Source organism: Dendrobates tinctorius, unplaced genomic scaffold, assembly GCF_039654945.1.
Source record: "Dendrobates tinctorius isolate UK_male_01 unplaced genomic scaffold, ASM3965494v1 ptg000021l, whole genome shotgun sequence".
In the NCBI taxonomy this organism is placed as follows: domain Eukaryota; kingdom Metazoa; phylum Chordata; class Amphibia; order Anura; family Dendrobatidae; genus Dendrobates; species Dendrobates tinctorius.
In genome coordinates this window covers 25522990-25537399 of record NW_027361689.1, presented here as the reverse complement: position 1 = coordinate 25537399, position 14410 = coordinate 25522990, and the positions used below count along the sequence as shown (strand labels likewise).

General features: G+C 47.6%; 1 protein-coding gene across 3 annotated transcripts in view; it reads left to right on the top strand.

Annotated features, from left to right (window-relative positions):
* The window catches only part of NBAS (NBAS subunit of NRZ tethering complex), an 816956-nt gene that overhangs the window by 416974 nt on the left and 385572 nt on the right, over positions 1 to 14410 (top strand). The gene's annotated exons all lie outside the window — the stretch shown is intronic.

Genomic DNA, 14410 nt, shown 5'->3' with positions numbered 1-14410 from the left:
CCGAGCATGCACGGGAAATCCCGAGCAACGAGTATACTCGCTCATCACTACTTGCAAGCATGAGTAATAAAAGTTGTTAGGCCACCGATGCTAAACGTATGTGAAACCATAAATTATTTTTTAAAAAAGGGCAATTTGATTAAATTTAGTGGAAAAAAGTATTTTGTGTCTGAAAAAATAGTGACTATTGTAAACAAAAAAGTTCATGTGAGTTTCTGAAAAAATACATAATTGCAAATGTAAAAACATCTGGGGAAGTTGAATTGGTTTGGCATGGTTTGCCTATCACACTGGTGGGGCATAGAGTTGGCCGGGCACTGTTTACCTAACACATTGGTAGGGCATTAACTTGGTCGGCCACTGTTTACCTAACACATAGGTAGGGCATTGGGTTGGTATTGGGCGCTGTTTACCTAACACATTGGTCAGGCATTGAGTTGGTCAAGCACTGTTTATCTAACATATTGGTAGGGCATTGTTTACTTTAAGACATATCACTAATTTAATTGGACAGTACTAAAGCCCCCGTCACACATAGCGATCTCGCTAGCGAGATCGCTGCTGAGTCACAAGTTTTGGGACGCAACAGCGATCTCACCAGCGAGATCGCAGTGTGTGACACTTACCAGCGACCGGCCCCCCTGCCGGGCATCGCTGATCGTCCTGGAATGGCCAGGACATTTTTTTTTATCGCTGGTCTCCCGCTGGCCAGAACGCATCGCTGCGTGTGACAGACTGGAGACCAGCGATCAGCTAGCTGCCGCTGGTAACTAAGGTAAACATCGGGTTTCTAAGCGGCACGCGGTGCCTAGAAACACAATGTGTACCTTAGTTACGACCGCGCTGGTGCAGGGAGCTGGTAACCAAGGTACACATCGGGTTTCTAAGTGCCGCGCGCTGCTTAGAAACCCGATGTGTACCTTGGTTACCAGCTCCCTGCACCAGCGCACTGGTAACTAAGGTACACAGTGGGTAACTAAGCGACGTGCGTCGCTTGTTACCCAGGTGTCACTGGTCCTGATCGCTGGTAAGATCTGTCTGTTTGGCAGCTCACCAGCGATCATGTAGCGACACACCAGCGATCCTGACAAGGTCATATCGTTGACGGGGCCCTATCATTCATGCTCATATGAGGACACCAAGACATTTAGTTTTAAACTTGAGAAAATTGCAAAAATAAATGGGTTTCACGTCCAGGTGTGCCTGCCTTTTTTTTTTCTTTTTTTTTTTACTAAAAAAATGTTTTAAAAACTTATTTTTTATTGCGTTGTTACTGCTTTTTTGCACTTAGTCATTGATTTCTATGTGTGAAAAAAAGCTGTAAAAAAAACCTGAAAGAAGAAAGAATTAACCTGCTGAAGTTTTCAAAAACACAGCAGTTCTCCCATTCACTCAGACAAATAAAACAAGAGTGTGCATGAGGTCTCTGACATCTCATACCTTTTGCTGGTACTTTAAAAAACAGCTTTTAATTTGCATAAAAAATAAAGCAAAAATGCAACGTGTGATCACAGCCTAAGGTTTCCACCTTGTTTGATCCAAAAGCACAAAAAGGACTTTTCTCCTTCGTCTCATTGGGGGACACAGAGACTGTGGGTGTGTGCTTCTGCCGTCTGGAGGCCGACACTAAGTGTACAAAAAAAGAGTTAGCTCCTCCTCCGCCGCATACACCCTCGCCCCTAGGCCGGGCGTAACTCAGTTTTTTGCTTAGTGTCTGATGGAGGCACACGCAGTCTGGAGTTCCAGACTAGATTTTTTTTTTTTTTTTTTTCCCCTTTTTTCTATGAAGATAAGATAGGGGCGACGGATCCTATAGAGAGGATCCGATCTCCCCAAATCACCAACGGGCGACCACGTGTGAGTAACCCTCCACGTGTCCTCTCCCGCACCGAGGGACACATCTGGGACTTTTTTCCAGACATCTATTTTTTAACGAAAGAGGGGCAACGCGTCCTGATTAGAGGACTCGGTTTCCCCACAACTTCATCAGGCGCGTGTGAGCAGAACCAGTGGTCAGCCTCCACGTTGTTCCTCTCCTACAACAGCAGTGTATGGAGGCCCCGTCCACCCCTTGGTTGTGAGTCCAGGGGGCTGAATCGGAGGCGCAGGTGAGAGCGCGCCCAGGAGCGGGGGATCCGGTACAGGGGGAAGAGGCCGCGAGTAAAACCGACAGAGCCCCCCCCCCCCCTTGCACGGCGGATGGTCCTGCTCACCTTTTAATATATGGGGGATCCGCTCCTGGAGCGCACCGCAAGTTGGCGCTGGTGAGTAGCGGTAGCTAGGGCGTTGCACCCGGGCTCCGCACGCCGCGTGTATCGGAGCCGCTGCAAACGCGCGAAGCCGCGCGCCGACTTCCGGTGGTAGCCGGAAGTCCCGCCCGCTGACTTCCGGTGGTAGCCGGAAATCCCGCCCGCTGACGCGGCGGTGGCGGCGGCGAATGCGGAGACGCGCGATATAGGTTCCGGAGAGACTTCCGCCCTAACACCTCGCATCCACGCAGGGGTACTGCGGACAGGAGCCGGTGGGTGAGTGTAACTCCGTTTGGAGAACCACGCTGCTTGTCAGGGAAGAGGTTACCCTCCTCCTCCTTCTACTCTGCCTTCAGCCTGTGCAAGTATGTCTGCCAAAGGGAAAGCTCACTCTTTCCTTTACGCGGTTTGCGTGTCCTGTGGGGTCAGGCTGCCAAAGGCACAGGCGGGTAAATATTGTGAAGCCTGTGAGTCGGAGCGCGCCCAGGAGCCCCCCACTGTTTCTGAACCCAGGGGTCAGGACCCCCCGGAATGGGCGGTGTCCTTATCGCAGTCTATGCTGTCCCTTACAAGGGCAATTGAATCCCTTCAGGGCCCGGGCAGGAACAGGGAGGGGGGTCTGCCAGCGGAAGAGAGCTCGTCCTCGTCTCAGGACCCTCCAACCATTAGAGGTCGCTCCAGTACCAGGCAAGCTCATATCAAGAGGGTTCGTTCCCCGTCGGCCGGACCCTCCGGGGCTTCGGCGGCGGGTATTAGGGCATCCCGTTCCCCGTCACTGAGCTCTGGGAGCGATCAGGATGAAGGAGAGGAGGAAGAGGCCTGGAATCTAGAAAGTCTGGGGTTCCAGGATTCGGTGGACAGTCTCATTGAGGCAGTCAACCAGACATTAGAGATCGAGGACGATGTGCCCACAGTCTCAGGTCACAAGGTCTCTTTTAAGAAATCCAGGCGACCACATAGAAGATTTGCCACGCATCCGGAGTTTGAGGAGCTAGTCCAGAAACATAGAGATCACCCGGATAAGCGTTTTGCTATGCAAAAAGCGCTGCAGGCAAAGTATCCGTTTCCCCCTGAGCTCCATAAGGCTTGGGTAGAGTCGCCAGTAGTGGACCCTCCGGTATCACGTTTAGCATCAAGATCGCTATTGTCGATACCCAGTGTTTCCTCTATAAAGGACCCAACTGATCGCCTCATGGACGGGCTTGCCCGCTCGGTATATGAGGCAGCAGGGTCGGCTCTGGCCCCCTCCTTTGCGGCGACTTGGGTGGCTAAGGCCATGGTTTCGTGGGGGGACGCTCTGTATAAGGCCCTCCAGGACAGGGATCTCCCCGCGGAGGTCTTAGAGGTGGCAAATCAGATGTCAGGAGCAAGTGATTATCTTGTCAGCGCCTCACTGGACGCGGCCGAGTGCTCGACGGTGGCGGCGGCGAATGCGATCGCCATTAGGCGTGCATTATGGCTGAGACTGTGGAAAGCGGATTCTATCTCTAAAAAATCCTTAACCTCATTGCCGTTTCAGGGCAATCGACTGTTCGGTGAGAAGCTGGATAGGCTTATCTCAGAAGCCACAGGGGGGAAAAGTAGTTTCCTTCCGCAGCAGAGAAGTTGCCCGGCATTCAGGCAAACGCAAAGGCGTTTTCGACCCTTTCGTAGCCCCTGGGGGGGGACTTCGGCCAGGGCGTACTCCTCCGCAAACGATGGCCAAAGTAGGGAAAAACAAGTCTCTTACAGGGCCAATCCGCTGGGTAGAGGCCGAGGCCATTTACCCAGAGCGAAGGGGGCCAAGCCCCAAAAGCCTCCAGCTAAATGACTGGAGGCACTCCGTACCTACGGACGACAGAGTGGGCGGACGCCTACTAAGGTTCAGCCACGTTTGGGTCGCAGTGACACGCGACACTTGGGTGGCAGAACTTGTATCGTCCGGGTACAAGATAGAGTTTGTCGGACGGCCACCTCAGCGATTCTTCCGTTCGCGACTTTCCAAAACAGATTCGCAGGCGGAGAGTTTGTTACAGGCTGTAACATCGCTACAGCACAAAGGGGTCATCGCCCCAGTGCCGCAGGGCGAAGAGTCGCAGGGGTTTTACTCCAATCTTTTTTCGGTCCCCAAAAAAGACGGGACTGTGAGGCCAGTTCTGGATCTAAAGATCCTAAACAGATTCATCAGGGTCAGGCGATTCCGGATGGAATCCCTCCGCTCGGTCATTGCAGCCATGGATCCAGGGGAATTCCTGGCCTCAATCGATGTGCAGGATGCATATCTGCATATTCCGATATTCCCCCCACACCAGAGGTTCCTGCGATTTGCGATCGGAGGACGTCACTTCCAATTCGTGGCTCTGCCCTTCGGTCTGGCCACTGCCCCCAGAGTCTTTACAAAGATAATGGCGGTGGTTATGGCCATCCTGCATGCACGGGGCATAACGGTGTTACCTTACCTGGACGACCTTTTGGTAAAGGGGCCGTCGTTTCAGGAGTGCCAGGACAATGTCAGTATTACTCTGGATACCCTGGCCCGTCTGGGCTGGCTGATCAATTGGAGCAAGTCGTCTTTGGTTCCAGCCCAAAAAATCGTGTTCCTGGGCATGATTTTCGACACTTCCCGGGGGCTGGTGATCCTCCCTCAGGACAAGGCGCAAAAAATCAAGCAAGGGATACGGAACCTTCTACAGCCGGGCTCCAGATCCATCCGGTATGGCATGAGTGTTTTGGGCAGAATGGTGGCGGCGATAGAAGCAATCCCGTTTGCCCAGTTCCATCTCCGTCCGCTTCAGCATGCGCTCTTGACAGCATGGGACCGGAGGCTGCTGTCTCTCAGTCATCGGTGCAAGTTGTCTCCGCTGGTACGGGGTTCACTCCGGTGGTGGACTCGCGACTCGTCTCTGGTCCAGGGGAAACCCTTTCCCCCGGAACAATGGTTGGTGGTGACGACCGATGCAAGCCTGCAAGGTTGGGGAGCAGTTTTCCAGAGTCACATAGCCCAGGGGCGGTGGTCCGTTCAGGAGATAGTTCTCCCGATCAACATTCTGGAGATACGGGCAATACGATTGGCCCTACAACATTTCCAGTGTTTCCTGAGACACCGGCCGGTGCGCATCCAGACGGACAATGCTACAGCAGTAGCATATGTCAACCATCAAGGGGGCACGCGCAGCCAGGCAGCCATGCGCGAGGTCGGACTGGTACTACGTTGGGCGGAGAAGAACCGCGTGGTAATTTCAGCGGTGCACATTCCAGGAGTCGAAAACTGGGCGGCAGATTTTCTCAGCCGACAGGGGGTCGCGGCAGGGGAATGGTCCCTGCACCCCGAGATCTTTCAGCAGATCTGCCAACGGTGGGGGACACCAGACGTGGACCTTATGGCATCCAGAGAGAATGCCAAAGTACTAAGGTTTGTCGCTCGATCCCTCGATCCGCAGGCAATCGCAGCAGACGCGCTGGTGCTCCCGTGGAGCCAGTTTCGTCTCCCGTACTTGTTCCCCCCGCTGCCGCTGCTTCCAAGAGTTATCAGGAAAATAAGGAGAGAGAAGGTTCCAGCAATTCTGCTGGCCCCAGACTGGCCCCGGCGGGCCTGGTACGCAGATCTGGTCCAACTAGTGGTGGACGTACCCTGGCGTCTTCCAGATCGGCCGGACTTACTGTCCCAAGGGCCGATCTGCCATCCGAACTTAGGGGCCCTGTGTTTGACGGCGTGGCCATTGAATCTTGGCTGTTAACACAGGCAGGATTCAGACGCGATGTGGCGGCCACGATGGTGAGTGCCCGAAAGCCTTCCTCGGCGAGGGTGTATCATCGAACTTGGGAAGTTTTCTTCCGTTGGTGTAGGGATCGTGAAGTGGCTCCTCTGGTTTTTTCGATCCCCAACGTACTGGCTTTTCTACAGGCAGGGCTGGACGCAGGGTTGGCCCCGAGTTCCCTCAGAACGCAAATCTCGGCCCTGTCGGTACTTTTCCAACGAAAAGTCGCTTCCGTCTGGCAGGTTAGGACGTTTATGCAGGGGGTCGCACATTTAGTACCCCCCTATAAGGCGCCGACGGAATCATGGGACCTGAACTTGGTGCTCAGAGCCCTTCAGGAGGCCCCTTTCGAACCATTGCAAGAGGTCTCCTTACCTTACCTGTCCAGAAAGGTCGTTTTTCTAGTAGCCATAACGTCTATTAGGCGGGTTTCGGAATTGGCGGCCTTATCTTGTAAACCACCGTTCCTAACCTTTTATAAGGATAAGGTAGTTTTAAGGCCAGCTCCCCCCTTCTTGCCGAAGGTTGTGTCTGCATTTCATATCAACGAAGACATCGTTTTACCCTCGTTTTGCCCGGCACCGGTGCACAGGGTAGAGAAGGCTTTGCACACCCTGGATCTGGTAAGAGCTCTTAGGAGGTATGTGACAAGGACGGCGCCATTCCGCCAGACAGACGCTCTATTCGTGGTTCCAGAGGGACGGCGGAAGGGGCTCGCTGCGTCCAGAGCGACTTTGGCCAGATGGGTTCGCCTGACGGTCCAAGAAGCTTATCAAATCAGTGGCACGCCGGTTCCGGCAGGGATCAAGGCTCACTCGGCACGGGCAGTGGGTGCCTCATGGGCACTACGACACCAGGCTTCAGCGGAGCAGGTATGCAAAGCAGCTACCTGGTCCAGTTTACATACGTTTGTCAAACATTATAACGTACATACCCAGGCATCCTCGGATGCAAGCCTGGGAAGAAAGATTCTCCAGGCAGCAGTTGCGCACCTCTAATCAGGGGCGCAAATTAGCAGGGATTGGGTGAGCTAAGATCCCGCCCAGAGGACTGCTTTAGGACGTCCCACAGTCTCTGTGTCCCCCAATGAGACGAAGGAGAAACATGGATTTTTGTGAGTACTCACCGTAAAATCCTTTTCTCCGAGACGCTCATTGGGGGACACAGCACCCACCCTATCAGCCAGTTGGCATTTACTTATTTTGAGTTTTACAAATCCTTGTACAAGGTTTAGGGTGGCCCCCTTTTTCAGACATATAGTTTCTTGCCTGAGTTTAAGGCGCGTTCTCCTACTGCTTATGCACTAAACTGAGTTACGCCCGGCCTAGGGGCGAGGGTGTATGCGGCGGAGGAGGAGCTAACTCTTTTTTTGTACACTTAGTGTCGGCCTCCAGACGGCAGAAGCACACACCCACAGTCTCTGTGTCCCCCAATGAGCGTCTCGGAGAAAAGGATTTTACGGTGAGTACTCACAAAAATCCATGTTTCTTGTGCTTGTTTTTTACTATTTAACCTAATTTGCGATGGGGGAGGTGAATCCTTTTGATTACTCTCCTCTTATATGTTGCAATCTAATGGTCGGGTAGCTACCACTTTGTCACTTACTTGTTTGGGTGTTTTTATCAGACAACATAAATCACTACCATTCCGTCCTAATAACCCGCACTTACCTAAAATGTGGCAGTAATTCCAGTGTATTGTTCTCCCCTCCGGTTACCTGCGGCACAGATAAGTAACAGCCACTTGTTGACATCACTTGATCTTCCTCGCGGTCCCTTTATTGTTTTCTCGTTCCGTGTCTCGTCGTTCTCTAATAGGCATCACATGTAACCTTCCAGGTCAGCGCCAGCCTCTGCCAATTTATCCTTCGTTGTTGGCTGACATATTAAAGCTCGGTTCCTATAGATGCCATTGTTATTCTCCAACCTGGTTGTGGCCTGTATGAAATAAATCCCTGTACACCTGCAGCGGGCCGGCCCCAGGAGTGTGTGCGGGCCATGCTCCAGTCTGTTACGTCATTCTTGACATTTTCTTTAATAATCTTACCAGATGCTCCTCTTTCTAATTTCCCCATCACTGTCCACTGCAGACCTTGCTCTACCTGCATCATCGAAATGCCAAATAATATTACATTCTGTACTGTGTCTATAGGAGTGGGCGTTAGATTCAAGAGGAACCTTCATTTTATTTTTTATTTCGTAAACCAATAGTGCACAGGAAAAATAAGCAATGTATCTGTTTACAGAAATCTGCTTCTTTCTCGTCCCTGATTGATCATTCACTCTCAGTTGATGGATAAATTCTTTAATATCTGTGTTCAGTGAAAAAGACGATCACATAACTGAGATAGAAGATATCAGTTGGTGCGTGTAAGATTCTATGGAGGAGGGAGGCGCTGGAGGCAGACACAGGCATTCTGCTGCAAGTTCTCCTGAAACCACAGTTAAACTTTTAATATATAAAAATAAAAAAACGCAAATGTTGCTGTCTGTGGCCACCACTAGAGAGAACTGGTATGTGTAATGCATGCGTTATTGCTTCTTCCTTCTTTTTCTTCTTTTTTCTTTTTCTTCATCCCTCTTCCTTTTTTTTCTTTCTTTCTTTTTCCTTCTCCCTATTTAATTTTTTCTTCTCCCTTTTTTCTTTTTTTCTACTACTTTTTTCCTGTCGTCTTTTTTCCTACGTCCTTCTTCCATTTCTATTTTTTCTTTTACATTTTTCTTTCTTTTTCCTACTTTTTTATTTTTCCTTCCTCTTCTTTTTTTACTTCATTTTTTGCTTCTTCCTTTATATTTTTTTTCTTCTCCTTTTTTCTTTTCACCTTTCTACCTTTTTTTCTTTTTCCTTCTCCCTTTCTTTTTTCTCCTTTTATCTTTCTGATTGCTCACAGTAGCACAAGCAACAATGCTGACTGCCGTTTTTGTGTTGAAAAATTACTCCAGGGATACTTTGGAGAAATGACCGTACCTCTGGGTTCACCACCAAATCAATGTATTATCCAGCTCTTCGTGTACCTGGAATGCAAATGCATTGGTCGTCAAATGCTAAAGAGCTGCCAGCAGTGGATTTTGATGATTTTCCCAAGTTCATTCAGCATGGCAGAGCATTCCCCAGACATTCAGTAATAACCTCACTGATAGCAGCCGAGGCTGTAAGTGGGGGATTTCTGAATGTGACGCTCATACTCCACCCTGAATAATTTGAGATGTTTTGGAAATTTTGATTCCATTTTTTCATTATTTGCAGATCAGTATAAGGTCTGTGCATCCTGTGATTCTATAAGTACTCAGCTTTTCCTTCTTGGTGCTGCAATTTCAATGTTGTGGAGTGTATTTTCTTACTTAATGAAGGATAATTGGGCTGAAGTATGTTGTGCGTGAGCTGCGCACGTGTTTCCGGGGTCAGAACAGCCTACGGAAGTCCAGGAGAATGACAACTTGCAGTCAATGATGGTGGAATGCAGCTGCTACGTATGAGGAGCTCTTCTAAAGTGTCACGTCGCAGTGAAGTTTTAATAAAACAGCGATATTAAAAGTCGTCCAAATGCCCCTTTCTGCTTTCTATGTCGGTAGCGCCCGGAGCGGAGCTGTCCTCCTTATCCTACCGGCTGAGCAAGTACTGTGGCACTTAAATCCTGCACAGAGGCTTAATGAACTGACGTGGATCCTTCCACATCCTCACCCGTTATACAGACGCTTGTGACACATCACTTGCCAAAAAGTGGCTGCGATTCCTTAATGGCATCCACCTTATAATGCAATATCATCTTCAGGGATCTGGATACTGAATCAAACCTGAAATATGCAGTAGATGAATTTCATTTGGTTTTAGAACGCCCCCATAATGTGCTGAACAAAGATCCTCACTCCGGTTCCTCCGTACATGTCCCCACCTAAAGATGAGCGGCATGTTATAGAGATACAGTAGAGGTGCTGTACAGGGTCCCTTTTTTCCGCTGCTTTGAATTAACGGGGTATTCCCATCTCCAAGATCCTATCCCAATATGTATTAGGTGTAATAATATTAATATTAGCAAATATCGTCAATTAGAAATGTGGAATTGTTTTCCTCATGTGCAGGCATTGCAGGACCTTAGGTATCCATGGTGATGTCCAGTGATAACGTGACAGCTAGTTACTAGTGGTGGTAACCATGGATTACTAAGGTCCTGCACATTAGGAAAGAGACATAGCGAATCAGAAAAACTGTACCACATTTCTAATTGGAGGTATTTGCTAATATTATTATTATTACACCTACTACATATTGATATAGTATCTTGGAGATGGGAATACCTGCTTATGTGACGTCCGTGCATGCACTTTTGTCTCCTGGACAATCGTGAGTAGTTATAAATGTCTAAGATGGGGATACACCATTAAGTACGTATACTCTACTGAAATTAATACTTTTCCTTTTGTTAACTTCCACTTTCCCCGATGACGTCTGATGTTTGTTGTCTTTTTCAGCTTTTTGAAAAGTACAATCTGGCAGAAGGTAACTGGGCCATTAATGCCAACAATCCAGAAATGTAATGGGTGACCACCTGAAATCTGCATGTACTGGTCTGTTCTACTGTTGTCACCAACTCTCCCTCTGGCTATTTTCTGTACATGATATAGCGCCATGGTAGTACATTTAGGTCATGCAAGGTGTTCACAGTAGCATCAGCAACTGTGGACTGATGTTAATGTGTTGATAAACGACTCCTGGAACAGTTTTGAGAATTGGCCATGCCTCTGGTTCCACCACCAAATCAATGCACCACCGAGCTGTTTGTGTACCTGTAATGAAGACTAGATTAGTCCGACTTGCGTACTATGTCACCCCACACCATACTTCCGGGAGTAGTGCCAGTCGGATGTTACCTCTTGAATCCCTCTTCAGGACGTTGCTCACGTGTTGTCTTGATCAATCTTTGGCTGTCATTGGGTCTAAGATAATGTCAGGACTAATCCCTGAAGAGGATAGACCTCCATTCCACCATGGCAGCCTTTGCGAACGATAGCATGACGTCAACCGTCAATGCGTAGCTGGACGTATTGCTCATATCTCAATGTTGTGCGAATGTAAGGGGATGAAGAAGTGAAGAAACACATATAGTAGTGTTTAAAGCCAAGTATCTATGGGCAAACAGCACCACCACCCACCGATCAAGGATGAAAGAGAAAGTGAAAGCAAAAAGAACTGTGAACCTAAGGGGTAAGTGTATGTTCCCATAGGCAGGGGATTGAGAAGACACTGGCTCAGGTGACAACTGTGGGGCAGTTAATAATTGTGGAAGGCAAAGAAGGCAGTCAGTGTACGCCTGTACCTGCATCAGGACGGATGTACGGCGCAGTGGAGTCTGCTTACAGCCGCAATTACCAATGACTAACCAAAAGGGAAGAAAAGAGTATCCAGCTTTGGGAAAAGAATTGAGAGAATAAATCTGGGTAACCTGGGGTCTGGGATCCGAATTGAGTGAGGCCAAGCTGAGTTTGAGGAAGGCGACCAGGCCGCTGCGTGTGAGATGTTACTTTCAGCGCAGACATACGGCACAAAGTGGGGACCGGGCTGTGATTCAGGGAACGAAGACTGCAGTGTGACAAGCGAGCGCTCTTTGTACCAACTTACTCATCGACATCGCTCTGGGACTGGAGGCCTAGTGGGAAATACTGGTGATCTCCTTTAGGGATTGTGTGACGTTTGAAGCGGCAAAGTGAAAGTTATTGGTGACGGCTCAATCATTGAACAAGCTTTACTGACATTTCTCTAATGTGTCTTAGGAGCCATTTTTCAACTCCGGAAGACCAGGCCACATGTTGCTGGTGCTACTGTGATCAGCCTGCAGGGCCTGCAACATCTCCTGATTTGTCTCCTATCGAACACATCATTGGTCAGCAAGTAGATAGGAGCTGCCAACAGTGGATCTTAATGATTTGCCTAAATGCATTCAGCCTGGCAGAAAATAAGTACGGGGATTTCTGCAGATGGTGCTTCTCTGATGTGTTCTCCATTGTGGACGGGGCGCCGACGTTCTAAACCGCGAACAAAACAGTTGTCTGACTAAGAGGTTCCTGCTGTGGTCCGATGACATGAAAATGGAGGCCGATGCTGTGTATACCATAAATTATGTATGCTCACATCCACTGAAGACATTTTGACTTTACAAATTTATTTTTCTCCAAGTTGACGTCAGACGGCATTATTCTGGCTCTTACTGGTGGGTCTTGGCCTTATTGTATCTCCCGAGATCTGACCCTCACTTTACCCAGGACGGCGGCGGTGCCCCAGGATCACATACAAGGTTTATTTCTAGAATACATATTCTGGCAGTAATTTTATTTATACATTATCTGACTGTACAGATCTGTAGCTCTTATCACATTAAGGTGTTTTTTTTACCTTGTTTCTTTCTCCTTGTTACCGGCTAGTCTTTCTTCTGGAGTTAATGAGGTTTGCGTGTTGCTTTGTGCACATGGAATGGGGAAGGATGCTGTTGAAAAGATGCTCATAGAGGATAACACCTGTTTCTCCTTTTGTTTGAGACGTGAATGGCAATCTTACCGCAGTGCATGGAAGCACAATGGGTATTTTTTTTTTTATACTCATTAAAATGTCTTTTTTTCTTCTTAGCTCAAGTTTCCAGGGTTATAAATATTCTAAAGACCCTGGGCCTTTGCCCAAAGCTTTCTTGACACTCTTCCTTTTTTTCTTTTTCTTCTTTGTCTCCATGCCTTTTAGGGTGGCTTTTAATTTTTATTTTTTTTTCCTCTTTTTTTTCTTTTTGTCCAAAGGGTTTGTGTCAATGACCATATTACCAGTTTTATGGAGTCAGCACCAAAACACCCCTATAGGACCACACTACACCTCGTTATACCCCCGATTTCTTACTGCTGCATTTAGTTTTCTTCATATGGAATATACCGTATGTATTTATGTCCCTTTGGATCATGTACCAGAGCATCATTTTTATAGGAGAATATCTCCATATTGTGGCAACAGGCGGACTGCACATTGTTTGATGGTACAGAGCCAAAAGGACTCTCTGCTCATTTAGTCTTAGAGGTATTCCCATCTCCAAGATCCTAACCCAATATGTAGTAGGTGTAATAATAATATTAGCAAATACATCCAATTCTAAATGTGTTCCAGTTCTCACTAGGTCACTTACCCCATGTACAGGGCATTGCTGTAGCTTAGATACCCATGGTTACAACCACTCATATATTGACAATTAGTTGTTACTGTTGGTAACCATGGATCCCTAAGCAACTGCAATGCCCTGCACATGGGGTAAACAACATAGTGCATCATGAGAACTATACTGCACTTCTAATTTTAGTACTACATTTAGGATTTTAGAGATACAGTAACCTCAAAATGCATGATTTTCTACATGAACTTATAGAAATCCTGCAGAGAATCACACAAGTAATCTCCTTCCGATCAGTTCCATCTTTGGAGGCTGGCAGGAGCCTCATCCCTTTAACCAAGAGGCTTAAAAATCTTTTATTCTAAAAGGACTTTGAGGGGAGGCTCTTGCTTAAGCAAGTTGTCTTACAGCCAAACATAGGACAATGAGGAGGACGAAGGGGAGGCATTGCTGTGCTCAACAAACAAAAAGAAAAGGAGAAAATTAAGTAAGGAAGTCCTGTAATATATTTTATATATTTTTGACATATTGTCAATGTTTAATGTTTTGTACATGTCTGCAGTGTAGAGAGGTAACCTCTGGTAGAACAGGTAGAAAGGTATGCAGGTTTACCATGTAAATGATAGCAGAATTTCCCCTGTAACTGGGAATACTATCAAAGACGGAGTTTACAGTCACTTTTCAGATTGAAAAAATTCCAAAACCCTATTTAACTGGTAATAAAGTGACAGTCCTGGTACATCCAAGAAGTAAGTAATTTTTCCAAGTTTACACATTCAGCCATGGCTTTTTATAATATTTTCCTGCTTAAATATTAGTTTGTCGTGATTTCACATGTTTATAACTAGAGCCAATTTTGTAAGGAGTCAGAAGAAAATCTCGTAAAAACCATGTCTAGAAACTCTGCAGATTTAGGTCTTGGTTGGACTTGAATCCTGGATCTCTGCAAGGCAACGATGTTAACATGAGATGCAGGGTTTAATGTCCTCTCTCACTGTCTGTCAGCAACCATCTCAAGCTGAGGAGGGACAAGTTTTAGAGTTCTTTTCTGGGTTTTTTTTTTTTTTTTTTTTTAAATTTCATGGGATTAGTGTGCGAGAAGTCCTGAGTCTAGGAGAATAGCTATGGGCAAATCAACAATGAAGTCACTGAACAGGGTCTTCAAATCGAGGAACATTTTACTGGTGACGAAGACACAGCTCATGCATAGTCTCGTCTTTTTCTGTGTTAACATGTGGATGGAAAACCTGAACGATAAGAAACAAGACAGAAGAAGAATCAATACT